The sequence below is a fragment of the Gossypium arboreum genome, chromosome 7, assembly GCF_025698485.1.
Source record: "Gossypium arboreum isolate Shixiya-1 chromosome 7, ASM2569848v2, whole genome shotgun sequence".
Taxonomy (NCBI): Eukaryota; Viridiplantae; Streptophyta; class Magnoliopsida; order Malvales; family Malvaceae; genus Gossypium; species Gossypium arboreum.
In genome coordinates this window covers 64,398,460-64,413,228 of record NC_069076.1, presented here as the reverse complement: position 1 = coordinate 64,413,228, position 14,769 = coordinate 64,398,460, and the positions used below count along the sequence as shown (strand labels likewise).

General features: G+C 37.3%; 1 long non-coding RNA gene across 2 annotated transcripts in view; it reads right to left on the bottom strand.

Annotated features, from left to right (window-relative positions):
* Nucleotides 1-9,261: 9,261 nt before the first annotated feature.
* Nucleotides 9,262-14,769, bottom strand: part of LOC128295094 (uncharacterized) — an 86,060-nt gene continuing 80,552 nt past the window's right edge. For both annotated transcript variants that reach the window (XR_008285405.1, XR_008285404.1), the window contains exons 2-3: nt 10,679-10,722; nt 9,262-9,413 (exon numbers count right to left, since the gene is read on the bottom strand). This is a non-coding gene — a long non-coding RNA (uncharacterized LOC128295094). The remainder of the gene's footprint in view (nt 9,414-10,678; nt 10,723-14,769) is intronic.

Sequence of the window (14,769 nt, the reverse complement as noted above, 5' to 3'; positions counted from 1 at the left end):
ATGTACAATTATAAGTTAAATTTAAGGTTTGTTAAATTTATCCTTATCATTGCCGAATGAGTTCAATGGCTAAAGAAAATTGTTAAGTGCTTAGTTAATGTGCATTCGGTCATTTAGGATGAGTATACATTTGATAATGTTTTGATACTTTGAAATGGAATTTAATTATTAATGAGTTATAAGCTTGTTGAATTTTGAGATGTAATTGGGAGTAAATTTGATATGAGCATATTTTGTTAATGACATATTGATAAATGTTGAGTTACGATACGATGATATTAAGCTTAAAGGCATTCGATCATGAGATGGATTAAGGTGAACTAAATGATATTCGGCAATGGTACTTTTTACATGAGAAATTTGGTGTTAATTGTATTAAATGAGGTTGAGGTAGTTGCTGAATGTGTTTATAATTAAGTAAGGTTAATAATAGAGCAATGAGTGGCTAGTAGAATCTAGTTAGTCCTCTTGTTGTATTCGGCCATGAGTTTGTATAATTGGTTTGTAATAGATTAAATTTGTTTATTCAAGCTCAAGAGCTGAGGGAGTCTAATTCGGATAAGAGAGAAAGCCACCTAACCGAATAGTCGATCTGTAATCGTTCGACAACTTCCGAGGTAAGTTCTTAAGTAATTGAGTTTGACTCCTTTGTAAGTTTAAGTTTTAAACAGGATGAATATGAATTATGTATATACGTTAAGGTCAATGACCTTTCTAAATGACGACATATATGATATTATGTTTTAAATATGTGAATGAGAACTTTACGGGGTAAATCGTATAAATCTGCTAGGGACAGCAGCAGTAGCGTGTTTTGGAAAAATTACCATAAATTGTGGGAGTTGAGTTAAAAGCTGGATAAATTATGTAATTAAAGCTTGACACGTCTAGTTTCGTATAAAAGAAATCGTGTAAGTAAAGGGGTTGCCGATAATGAGATTTTCAAAGTTGGGTGAGACAGAGTCAGAATGGCTCCGAAATCCTCTGTTCAGTATTTGGAAAATCATTATAAATATTACAAAAATGATTATAAGATAAAATTTTATGCTTAGACTCCTTAATGAGTCTAGTTTCAAACAAAATAAACGAAAACATATTTTGAATTCTGTACAATGAGAAATTAAATTCTTAGTGAAGAGTAGTCAGAGTAGTCAAGCAGTAAAATAGGGGAAATTTTAAGAAAAATCTGGTATTGATTGGCCAAACCAAAAATTCTGAAAATTTTTTGGATAGAGGATATACGAGTCTATTTTCAGGGAAAATTAACGGCACATAATTTGGAATTTCGTAGCCCTAGTTACAAATAATTTGACGACTGTTACTCAGGAAAACAGCTTGTCGAGAAATTGTGGTCATGTTGTAAACATGGATAAAACTTGTTTTAGTTGCTCATAAGCTATTGATTAAACTCATACGTGAATTCTAAATTGTGATGTTATAAAATGATATATGAGTGTTAGATGGATCTTTGATATTAAAATTTGTGAAATTGTAAGTTTATAAGTATTCGAATATGAAATGATAGTATGGCTTGAAATTGAATTACTCATCTGAAAATGATAGATGTAGATTCAGCCAAGACAAAGTGTATACATGAAAGTATATGTGGTATGTGAAGTATATTTGGATAATTGTGATGTGAATACATGAAAATTTATATTTTGATTTAGGATTTTAATGTGATGAATGTGAATGTGCATATATGAGATAAGGCCGAATGGCAAATGTGATGAATGTGAACCTGTATATATATGCGTGATAAGGCTGAATGGCCAATTTGATGAATGTGAACACGCGTATGTGTGATAAGGCCGAATGGCCAATGTGATGAATGTGAACATGCGTATGTGTGATAAGGCCGAATGGCCAATGTGATGAATGTGAACATGCGTATGTGTGATAAGGCCGAATGGCTAATGCGAAATGTGTATGAGATAGATATGAGGTAAAGCCGAATGGCTAATGCGAAACGTGTATGAGATGGATATGTGGTAAAGCCAAATGGCTAATGTGAGATATGTATGAGATGTGTATATATATATATATATATATTGTGGCCAAATGACAAACGGTGGAGGGTGTGTTTTATTAGATATTTGATAAGGTAAATGAATTACAAATATGATAGTCAATGTGAATGTTGTAACATGTGAATAAATATGCATGAAACTCTATAATGTAAACCTGGGATTAAAGACCAGATGACCATATGTGGTGACTATGTCCAGGTAAGACCCGATGACTACGTGTGGAGATTTTGTCCAGGTAAGACCCGATGACTACGTGTGGAGATTTTGTCCGGGTAAGACCCGATAACTTCGTGTGGAAATTTCATCTGAGCTAAAGGTTTCGCCGATAAACCGAGTAGAGGTTAAAGCTATAAGACTTCGTAATAAGAATTGCTTATAAATATATTCAATGCGAAAGGTTAAACAGGTATGTACTCCAAGTTTATATGTGAGCTTTATTTGAACTAAATCATAAGGTAGCCATGTGATGCATACGTGAGCAATCTATGAGACTATTCCTATGTTTATGTGACATCGGATTAGTGTGAGAGGTTATGTGAAATTATACAATATATCTATGTCACATGAGCTCACTTTTATGTGAAAGTTTATCTGCCTATTGTATATGATGAGATGTGCATATTCGGTAAAAGGGATGGTATGCCCGAAGGAAGAGTGAAATAAAAAAAATACGAACAACTATGTTATAATTTGATTGTTATCTGTTGACACTGCTTAAAACTTACTAAGCATTGTAATGCTTACTCCGTTTACTTTGTTTCCTCTGTTTCATAGATCTTATTTCGAAGCTATAGGCTCGGGGATCGTCAGCAACTAGTCACACTATCACTATCCACTGTTTGGTATCGCTATGTTTTGGATTATCTTATGGCATGTATAGAATAGACTAGTAGTGGGAGGATATTTTGGTTAATGTATATAAGCCATGCGAAAATGGCATCTTTTGAATGTGTACTTATAGAAGTTTAAATTGTATCCCTGACTGTCTTTAGTATTTACCCAAAGGAATGCTCCTTATTTAAAAAAAAAAAATTTACTGTTCTAATATGAGTTTCAAGTCTGGTAATGCCCCTTTACCTATTCCGGCGACGGATACGGGATTGGGGTGTTACATTTCAAGTTTGGATGGTTTGAGAAATGTCAGCAAAGTTTTAGCTAGTTAAAAGTGATGTTAACCGAGGCCCCTATGTTGAATCGAATAAAGTCTGGTAAAGAATTTGTGATTTATAGTGATACTTCATTGAATGGTTTAGGTTGCGTTTTGATGCAAGAAGCCAAAGTGATAATGCTTCTCGATAGTTGAAATAGCACAAAAAGAATTATGTGACTCACAATTTAGAGCTTGCAGCTATTGTATTTGCTTTAAAGATTTGGCGACACTATTTGTACGAGGAAAAATGTCATATCTTCACGGATCATAAAAGCCTAAAGTACTTGATGTCACAGAAAGATTTAAACTTGAGATAGCATAGATGGCTTGAATTGTTGAAAGACTATGGTTTGATCATCGACTATCATCTGAGAAAGGCTAATGTTATTGTTGGTGCACTGAGTAGAAAATCTCTATTATCTTTGCTAGCTTTGAACACACAGCTAGCATTGATTGATGATAGTTCAATTTTAGCTAAATTAAAAGCTAGATCGATGTTTTTGCAACTGATTAGTAAAGCTTAGGAAAGTGATGATGATTTGATTGCTAAACGAAAACAGATTGAGTTGACATCTGATACAGATTTTCATATTGGTTCAGACGACATGTAACACCCCAAACCCGGCCCAGACGTTATGGCCGAATCTGACGTGCCACATTGGAGTTGAAAACCCACGTTCCATTTTTAGTGTTTTAAAACTATATATTTTGTTGAGTTAACAAAGTGTATGGAAGCTGGGCACCAGGTAGGTATCCGAGATAGAAGAGGTGAGCCATGAAGGCTGCTTAAGTACCAAGTTCTTTAATTGGATCCAATCCTAGACATGCCTACAACCATAGCCACACTTTGTCATATTGAGTTTAAATTTGTTTAAGTGGACATCTTTGATAAATCGATTAATCGTGGTGTTGAGATATTTTGAAAACAAGTATCATTTTGAAAACACGTCCTAAGTCTAGCCCATTTGAATAATTATCAACCAGGTTTAAAGTTATTAAAATTAAAGTAATCCCAAAAGAAATAAAAGGAATGTTAAAATGGCCTTATTACAACCCAAAAATAAATAATATTTAAAGGAAATTTAAAGAAAACCTACGCTATTTAAAAGTCCAAAGACAATCACCGTGGCCACTCTGAATCCCTCCGCCCAAGTCCCCACATCAAGGCTCACTGCAAGGTTAAGGAAAGGGGTGAGTTTGGAAACTCAGTGTGCAACAAGCCCTTTCGAGCCCAAAACAATAACAACTGTTGGGTCTAAGCCCAAATCCAATCTCAAACATGTCTTGGGCCATAGCCCTTTTCATATTTCATATTTCATAACATTGGGTCAAGCCTTTTCAAATTTCATATTCTTGGGCGAAGCCTTTACTGAAACAGTATGGCCCATAGGCCCATTTCAATATCACATATAATGTCAATGAAAGAATGCAAACCCATCTGGGAGACTACTCAACCCACCATCCGCTACTCTCCACCCCGTACCAACCAACACACCATGTGGGATTAACTCGACCCACCCCGCCATAACTCTCCTTTGGCGGCTTTAGCTTTATCATATAACCGAGGCCTAGCCTCTTTTAATAAATGGGGCAAAAGCCCTTTTTATAATCGGGGCATAAGCCCTTTGATAACTGGGGCGTAAGCCCTTTTGATAACTGGGGCATAAGCCCTTTTGATAACTGGGGCATAAGCCCTTTTGATAACTGGGGCATAAGCCCTTTTGATAACTTCCTCCATTCATATAAAAAACCCAACCCAATGCATTTATGAACATCTCGTGTGCATATCATACATATCATGTGCATATCATACATGTCATGTGCATATCATACATATCATGTTTATCAAAATCCCATGCATTAAGTTCATATATAAACCCTAGGGGTATAATGGTTATTTTACCTAGGGGCAAAATGGTCATTTTCATATTATAAGGGTAATCTTGTAATTTTACCAAAAATTAGGGTTTCCATGTTCATTAATGTTACAAACAATTCATGGGTGCATACGGTGATTCGGCCCACATTTAGCTTAAAACGAGTTATTGGGCCAAAAACCCTTGATGGGCCCTACTCATTTGATTTTGTCATCTAGGCCCATTTAGCCTATATCCATAATAGTATTAATGGTCTTAACATGCAATTTAACATATTTTCGTTTTCTACCAATTTTACCCAAATGGGCCCGAAAGCCCAATGGGCCCCACTTCGACCCCTCGAGGTCCAACTTACCAAGAACGCCAAAAATCACATTCTTACCGTTTCCATCGTTCTCGATCATCGCCTCATCGATTCTAACTAACTAGTGAGTGTTCGCTGCTCACAAGTCCTCGAAATGCCGAATTTGACATTTCGACTTTTCGCATTTTATCGCTTTAAGCTATGAAAAAGGGTTCGTTACACACCTGATTTGCGATATTCCTTGATGAGATCTCCTATGCGATTTCTCCTATAATCAACCACTTATAAATTAGACCATGTTAATATTAAACCAAATCGAAAACTACCTATTATCATCACTTACACATTCGCCACCATCCACAATGGCCCTTGGGTTCATACCTTTGCCAAGTTGATGACTAGATTTAGTCACTCCGATGATCCAAGCTTTTCACACACTTCTCGATCGGTAGCCTTTAATCCTCACTAGCACCAACAAACCAAATAACACCAAAAACCCTTTTAGCCTTAGTCGTGAGAGGGTTTTCACTTTTCTTAAACCACAAGATACAAATGGAAAGAAGGTTGAATACTTACCAAGAGATCTACTCGTTGAAGAACGTTCCAAATACCTTCCTACCCCATATCCGCTGTGAATCCAACTTAAACGTGCGTAGAAAATAGATCTAAATATTAATTCCCGAATCACTAAAATATGAAGCTTTCGGCTTTTCATCAAATATTAATCTAAGCTATTACGAGGGTTAGTACACACCTGTTACGGGTTGAAGTTGAAACGTTTCCAAAATCAATCGCCTACGATAACCACCACTTGTCACTCAAACTTAACTAATCCAATATCAATATATGTAAATCCTAAGTACATCAGTCATACGAAACATAAGGCATATTTGTCATTTTACCATACAGGGGCATTACGGTCACTTTACCCAACAGGGGCTTTACGGTCTTTTTACCTAATAGGGGTATTTTAGTCATTTCATCCTACAAGGGTGTTTTGGTAAATCTACAAACCAAGGGTATTTCAGTAATTTTGTAAATCGAGGGTAAAACAGTAATTCTGTAAATCAAGGGTGAAACAGTAATTCTATAAATCGAGGGTAAAATGGCAATTCAGTAAATTGAGGTAAAGCAGTAATTTCAGAATCGAGGGTAAAACGATAATTATGTAAATCGGGGGTAAAACGATAATTATGTAAATTAGGGGTAAAACGGTAATTCTGTAAATCGAGGGTAAAATAGTAATTCTATAAACTGAGGGTAAAACGGTAATTCTGTAAATCGAGGGTAAAACGGTAATTTTACAAATCGAGGGTAAAACGGTAATTCTATAACCTGAGGGTAAAACGGTAATTCTGTAAATCGGGAGTACTTTGGTAATTTTACAAGTCGAGGGCATTTCAGTAATTGGTAAACTAAAGTATTCTAAACATGGATAACAATACGAATGGGCCTAAAGCCTATTCTCGGCCCAAATAGGCCCACACGCTCGTGTGGCCCTTTTAGCCCAAACCTAGCCACAGATATGCGATTCACCTAGCCTAGTCCAATATTTACTACACAATCAAACAACTTATCCAATTGGGCCCGTAGGCCCATTGGGCCCACATGGCCCCTTTCGGCCCGAAGTAGCCATCCAACAACAAGAGTAGTGATAAATACACACCTGATAGGAGACTGGAGTTAATCCACGCTCCGAGCACTCTTAGCCGACGCCCAACCCAAACGAGCACGCCATACAATGAAAGGGATCGACCAAGAAAGGTACATTTACTCTCTTCATGGTTCCTCTATTTAAAGCCGACTTCACAACCACTCTTATATTAGCTTCGATGTGGGATCCTCCAACATTAGAGTTTAAATTCAACACCAACTCTTTCCCCCTGTTAGCAAAATAAATACTCCTTGCTTGCCATGGGATTCGAACACATGCCTCCCCTTAAATGCTCCACAAGCTACTTGCCACTAAGCCACAAGGCTTTTTGTGTCATATTTTATCCCCAATTAATTATAAGGTCTAAAGGCCAAAGTCCAGGTTCCCTTTAAAAAACCCAAAATAAATTGCAAGAGCCAAGGCTTGAACCCAGGCTCCCATACAACCTTAATGACACCACAACCACTAGACTACAAGCTTCCTTGTGTCATTTATTTAACACAATAATTTAAAAACCCTCATCCAAGCATCCAGGTTTTTTTTTCACTTAATACCAAAATTTTTGCTAAAGCCCAAGTTTGAACCCAAGATTTCTCCAACACTTCTCAAAGCCATTAACCACTAATAGCAAACATTTAATTGTTTCATTTCATTGCACAATTAAATACCTATATACAACCTCCTTACGGACCCCCACTCAAGGCTCAATACTTCTAGGCCCAAATTTGGGGTGTTACAATTCTACTCCCCTTAAAGAAATTTCGTCCTCGAAATTTCCAACTATCAACTAACCGTATTACTCAAGTCAAACCTCTATGCTTCCGCTTACGCACTCTAATTAAAAATAATTCTTAGTACGACCCAGAACATCTTATTACCAAAGTAAAGAAACATTTATCAAGCACGCATACAATTCATAACACATATTTAAATAAAATAAACTTGGCGATCCCGAGCTCGATGCTCCTTGGACCCACATCTAAGACATGCTCCTGTCTTCCTATGGCATTCACCCGGATGACGTCCGTTGTAGTCTTTGCAGATTGGACAGTTTGTTCGTGCCTTAACATGTTTCACAGAACGAGGCTTGGTTTTCTAAGAACTAGAATCCTTCCTTTTCTTACACTCCAAGCACCCTACTTGAAGCGTTTCCCTAATTTCCTTAATTTTGGTATCCAATACTTCCTCTACCACTTTCCTTACTAACTCGGCTAGTGCCTCAGCACCAAGTTCCAAGTTACCGCAACCTGAAGTTGGTAGACTTTTCTTACCCTCAGAATCCATATCAATACTCTACATTACCAGTACACATATCAATTAACTACAAAGATCTCAAAAATTTTACTATTTATTCATATGTCTTATGCAGAGATAGTATTTTAAAGTTTCTATTTTCACAGAATCATAGCCTAGCTACAGTCTCGGATTCTAGAGTTTTTAGGGTTGCCCTAGTCATAATGTCATGATATGGTCTCAGTTCTATCTACAGTAATATCTTAATATAGTGTAATATGAGGAACAGAAATACTTACAGACTTGGTGCCGGGGATTCAGTGCGCCACTTCTTTCTCAATCCATTTAAAACTCGAAAACCATGTTTTTGACCACCGAAAAAAAAAATTTGATTTGAAAACACCCTTTATTTTGAAACTCTTGATTTAAAACAGAAAAACTTGGACCATTTTAACATATATACTCCGCAAAACATCTTTAAAATGAACTTTTCAAAAACCATTTCCAAAAATACCCTTCTTAGGCCTAAATTTTCGAAAAATTTATGGACCCGATCCACAGCCGAGTTGTTGCAACTTAGCTCTGATACCACTAAATGTAACACCCCAAACCCGGCCCAGACGTTATGGCCGAATCTGACGTGCCACATTGGAGTTGAAAACCCACGTTCCATTTTTAGTGTTTTAAAACCATATATTTTGTTGAGTTAACAAAGTGTATGGAAGCTGGGCACCAGGTAGATATCCGAGATAGAGGAGGTGAGCCATGAAGGCTACTTAAGTACCAAGCTCTTTAATTGGATCCAATCCTAGACATGCCCACAACCATAGCCACACTTTGTCATATCGAGTTTAAATTTGTTTAAGTGGACGTTTTTGATAAATCGATTAATCGTGGTGTTGAGATATTTTGAAAACAAGTATCATTTTGAAAACACATCCTAAGTCTAGCCCATTTGAATAATTATCAACCGGGTTTAAAGTTATTAAAATTAAAGTAATCCGAAAAGAAATAAAAGGAAAGTTAAAATGGCCTTATTACAACCCAAAAATAAATAATATTTAAAGGAAATTTAAAGAAAACCTACGCTTATTTAAAAGTCCAAAGACAATCACCGTGGCCACTCTGAATCCCCTCCGGCCCAAGTCCCCACATCAAGGCTCACCTGCAAGGTTAAGGAAAGGGGGTGAGTTTGGAAACTCAGTGTGCAACAAGCCCTTTCAGAGCCCAAAACAATAACTGCCTGTTGGGTCTAAGCCCAAATCCAATCTCAAACATGTACTGGGCCATAGCCCTTTTCATATTCCATATTTCATAACACTTTGGTCAAGCCTTTTCAAATTTCATATTCTTGGTCAAGCCTTTACGGTGGCGGTATGGCCCATAGGCCCATTTCAATATCACATATAATGTCAATGAAAGAATGCAAACCCATCTGGGAGACTACTAACCCACCATCCGCTACTCTCCACCGTACCAACCAACACACCATGTGGGATTAACTCACCCACCCCGCCATAACTCTCCTTTGGCGACTTAGTGCTTTATCATATAACCTGAGGCCTAGCCTCTTTTAATAATCGGGCAAAAGCCCTTTTTATAAGCGGGGCATAAGCCCTTTGATAACTTGGGCGTAAGCCCTTTTGATAACTGGGGCATAAGCCCTTTTGATAACTGGGGCATAAGCCCTTTTGATAACTGGGGCATAAGCCCTTTTAATAACTGGGGCATAAGCCCTTTTGATAACTTCCTCCATTCATATAAAAAACCCAACCCAATGCATTTATGAACATCTCGTGTGCATATCATACATATCATGTGCATATCATACATGTCATGTGCATATCATACATATCATGTTTATAAAAATCCCATGCATTAAGTTCATATATAAACCCTAGGGGTATAATGGTTATTTTTACCTAGGGGCAAAACGGTCATTTTCATATTATAATGGTAATCTTGTAATTTTACCAAAATTAGGGTTTCCATGTTCATTAATGATTACAAACAATTCATGGGTGCATACTGGTGATTACGCCTACTTTTAGCTTAAAACGAGTTATTGGGCCAAAAACCCTTGATGGGCCTTATTCAATTTGATTTTGTCATCTAGGCCCATTTAGCCTATATCCGTAATAGTATTAACAGTCTTAACATGCAATTTAACATATTTCTGTTTTCTACCAATTTTACCCAAATGGGCCCGAAAGCCCAATGGGCCCCACTTCGGCCCCTCGAGGCCCAACTTACCAAGAACGCCAAAAATCACATTCTTACCGTTTCCATCGTTCTCGATCATCGCCTCATCGATTCTAACTAACTAGTGAGCGTTCGCTTGCTCACAAGTCCTTGAAATGCTAGAATTTCGGCATTTTGGCTTTTCGGCATTTTATCGCTTTAAGCTATGAAAAAGGGTTCGTTACACACCTGATTTGCGATATTCCTTGACGAGATCTCCTATGCGATTTCTCCTATAATCAACCACTTATAGATTAGACCATGTTAATATTAAACCAAATCGAAAACTACCTATTATCATCACTTACACATTCGGCCACCATCCACAATGGCCCTTGGGTTCATACCTTTGCCGAAGTTGATGACTAGATTTGTCACTCCGATGATCCAAGCTTTTCACACACTTCTCGATCGGTAGCCTTTAATCCTCACTAGCACCAACAAACCAAATAACACCAAAAACCCTTTTAGCCTTAGTCGACGGAGGGTTTTCGACTTTTCTTAAACCACAAGATACAAATGGAAAGAAGGTTCGAATACTTACCAAGAGATCTACTCGTTGAAGAACGTTCCAAATACCTTCCTACCCCATATCCATTGTGAATCCAACTTAAACGTGCGTAGAAAATAGATCTAAATATTAATTCCCGAATCACTAAAATATGAACCTTTCGGCTTTTCATCAAATATTAATCTAAGCTATTACGAGGGTTAGTACACACCTGTTACGGGTTGAAGTTGAAACGTTTCCAAAATCAATCGCCTACGATAACCACCACTTGTCACTCAAACTTAACTAATCCAATATCAATATATGTAAATCCTAAGCACATCAGTCATACGGAACATAAGGCATATTCGTCATTTTACCATACAGGGGTATCACGGTCACTTTACCCAACAGGGGCTTTACGGTCTTTTTACCTAATAGGGGTATTTTAGTCATTTCATCCTACAAGGGTGTTTTGGTAAATCTACAAACCAAGGGTATTTCAGTAATTTTGTAAATCGAGGGTAAAACAGTAATTCTGTAAATCAAGGGTGAAACAGTAATTCTATAAATCGAGGGTAAAATGGCAATTCTGTAAATTAAGGGTAAAATGGTAATTTTGTAAATCGAGGGTAAAACGATAATTATGTAAATCGGGGGTAAAACGGTAATTATGTAAATTGGGGGTAAAGCGGTAATTACAGTAAATCGAGGGTAAAATAGTAATTCTATAAACCGAGGTAAAAGCAGTAATTACAGAATCGAGGGTAAAAGCGGTAATTTTACAAATTGAGGGTAAAGCAGTAATTCTATAACCCGAGGGTAAAAGCGGTAATTCGTAAATCGGGAGTACTTTGGCAATTTTACAAGTCGAGGCATTTCAAGAATTGGTAAACTAAAGTATTCTAAACATGGATAACAATACGAATGGGCCTAAAGCCTATTCTCAGCCCAAATGGGCCCCACGCTCGTGTGGCCCTTTTAGCCCAAACCTAGCCACAGATATGCGATTCACCTAGCCTAGTCCAATATTTACTACACAATCAAACAACTTATCCAATTGGGCAGTAGGCCCATTGGGCCCACATGGCCCCTTTCTACCAAGTAGCCATCCAACAACAAGAGTAGTGATAAATACACACGATAGGAGACTGGAGTTAATCCACGCCCGAGCACTCTTAGCCGACGCCCAACCCAAACGAGCACGCCATACAAATGAAAGGGATCACCAAGAAAGGTACATTTACTCTCTTCATGGTTCCTCTATTTAAAGCCGACTTCACAACCACTCTTATATTAGCTTCCTGATGTGGGATCCCTCCAACATTAGAGTTTAAATTCAACACCAACTCTTGCCGCCCCCTGTTAGCAAAATAAATGCTCCTTGCTTGCCATGGGATTCAAACACATGCCTCCCCTTAAATGCTCCACAAGCTACTTGCCACTAAGCCACAAGGCTTTTTGTGTCATATTTTATCCCCAATTAATTATAAGGTCTAAAGGCCAAAGTCCAGGTTCCCTTTAAAAAACCCAAAATAAATTGCAAGAGCCAAGGCTTGAACCCAGGCTCCCATACAACCTTAATGACACCACAACCACTAGACTACAAGCTTCCTTGTGTCATTTATTTAACACAATAATTTAAAAACCCTCATCCAAGCATCCAGGTTTTTTTCACTTAATACCAAAATTTTTGCTAAAGCCCAAGTTTGAACCCAAGATTTCTCCAACACTTCTCAAAGCCATTAACCACTAATAGCAAACATTTAATTGTTTCATTTCATTGCACAATTAAATACCTATATACAACCTCCTTACGGACCCCCACTCAAGGCCCAATACTTCTAGGCCCAAATTCGGGGTGTTACACGACAGTTTATATTTCAGAAATCACATATATGTTCCAAAGAATTCTAATCTCATTCGGAAAATTTTACGGGAAGCTCATAATAGTGCCTTATTGATACATCTTGGTAGCAATAAAATGTACAGTGATTTGTAACTGAGGTACTGGTGGCCTAGAATGAAATGAGAAATTTCAGAATTTATATCAAAATGCTTAATCTATCAATAAGTTAAAGCCGAACCTTAGGTACCTTCTAGTTTATTACAACCTGGGATGATTCTAAAGTGGAAATGAGAACGTGTCATGATAGATTTTGTATTGGGATTGCCTCTATCCCTAAGAAAGAAAGTGTAACACCCTTAACCCGTATTTGTCGCCAGAATAGGGTTACAGAGCATCAACAGAGTTAAAATTTCAAAACTATCAAAAATTTAAATCATTTACTTCACAAAATCAATCATATCAAATTCCATCAATAGCATACATATTTTCCCTTATAAGAGCCCTCGAGGCCCTAAAAACACATTAGAAACAAATCGAGATTAAATTGGAAACATATAATTTTTTAGGAAAAATATGAAAAATTTCAAACTGCAAAGGTCACATGGCCAAGTGCCCAGCCGTCTGACTCACACAGTTGAGACACATGCTAGTGTTTCAGGCCATGTGGGCACTTAAAGTAGGGACACACAGTCGTGTCCCAGCTCGTGTCTGTGCTCGTGTAACTCTCTGACTTGGGTCACAAGGCCAGGCCACAAGCCCGTGTGCCAGGCCGTGTAACTCTCGAACTGCAACCTTTAAAAACCTACAGGGGACACATAGCCGTGTCTTAGGCCGTGTGGACAAGAAATAGGCCATTTTCAAGCCATTTATTTCACCTAAAATACGATCATACATACAAACCTTTGCACCTATTTCAAGCATTCAAAAATATACCTAAACCATGCATAATAAAGCTACATCAATATGATATTTATCCATACCACCAATACGCCCAAAAGGCACCTCAAAGCATGCACACATCTTAACACATATATACATAATTGATCACCTTACTATCCTTTTAGAACATGCCATACTTAATTTATACCTTGTCATTAGATCTTATCATTTGAACTATAGTTTTCATGCATCCAAATATACATATATCTAACTTATACATATTTGACCATAACTCATCCATATATATAGTCTAAATCCATACCAAGTTATACCATAATTAACCACATGCCAAAATCACATTCAAACATACCAATTTGGTTATTCAAAACACAACTTCAAATGGCCATTTCAACTCCAACAATCAAAGCCATCTAAATGACACAAATCTAACCATATCCAGACGGTTCCCATAATCAACATGTATACAAGCTATATTTCAACCATGCACATATTTCAAAACCTTTCCAAAGCATACCGTATCTTGACCATGTTGAGGTCAATTCATCACATATCACTTTGGCCATTCAAACATGCTTTAACACATTATCAAATTAACACATATCAGCAACGCACCAAATGTACCAAGGCTACATCACCCAAAATGACATACACATGCCAAACTCATCAACTAACATTCAACTAATCATCAACCATAAGTCCACCTATACATGTCATTATAACCTTAACCAAAACATCAAAATGTGACAGCCTTAAAACGACCCTAGTCGAAATGTGGTTTCGGGACCACAAAACCAAGGCATAAAAATAATTTAATATTTATTTTATTGCCTATAATGCGTGTTAACTCATGTGTGATATTTTTTATGCTTTGATTTAGAATTATAGATGTGAATTTCACTAGAAAGGACCTAGTAATAAACTTTGAAAGTATGAGGGGAAATGTGTGATGACTAATTAAAGGATGCATGCAAAACAATGGACTTGCATGTCAAATTCCCCCCCCCATAGCTAGTGGCCGGCCATGACAAGGATTTATGGGCA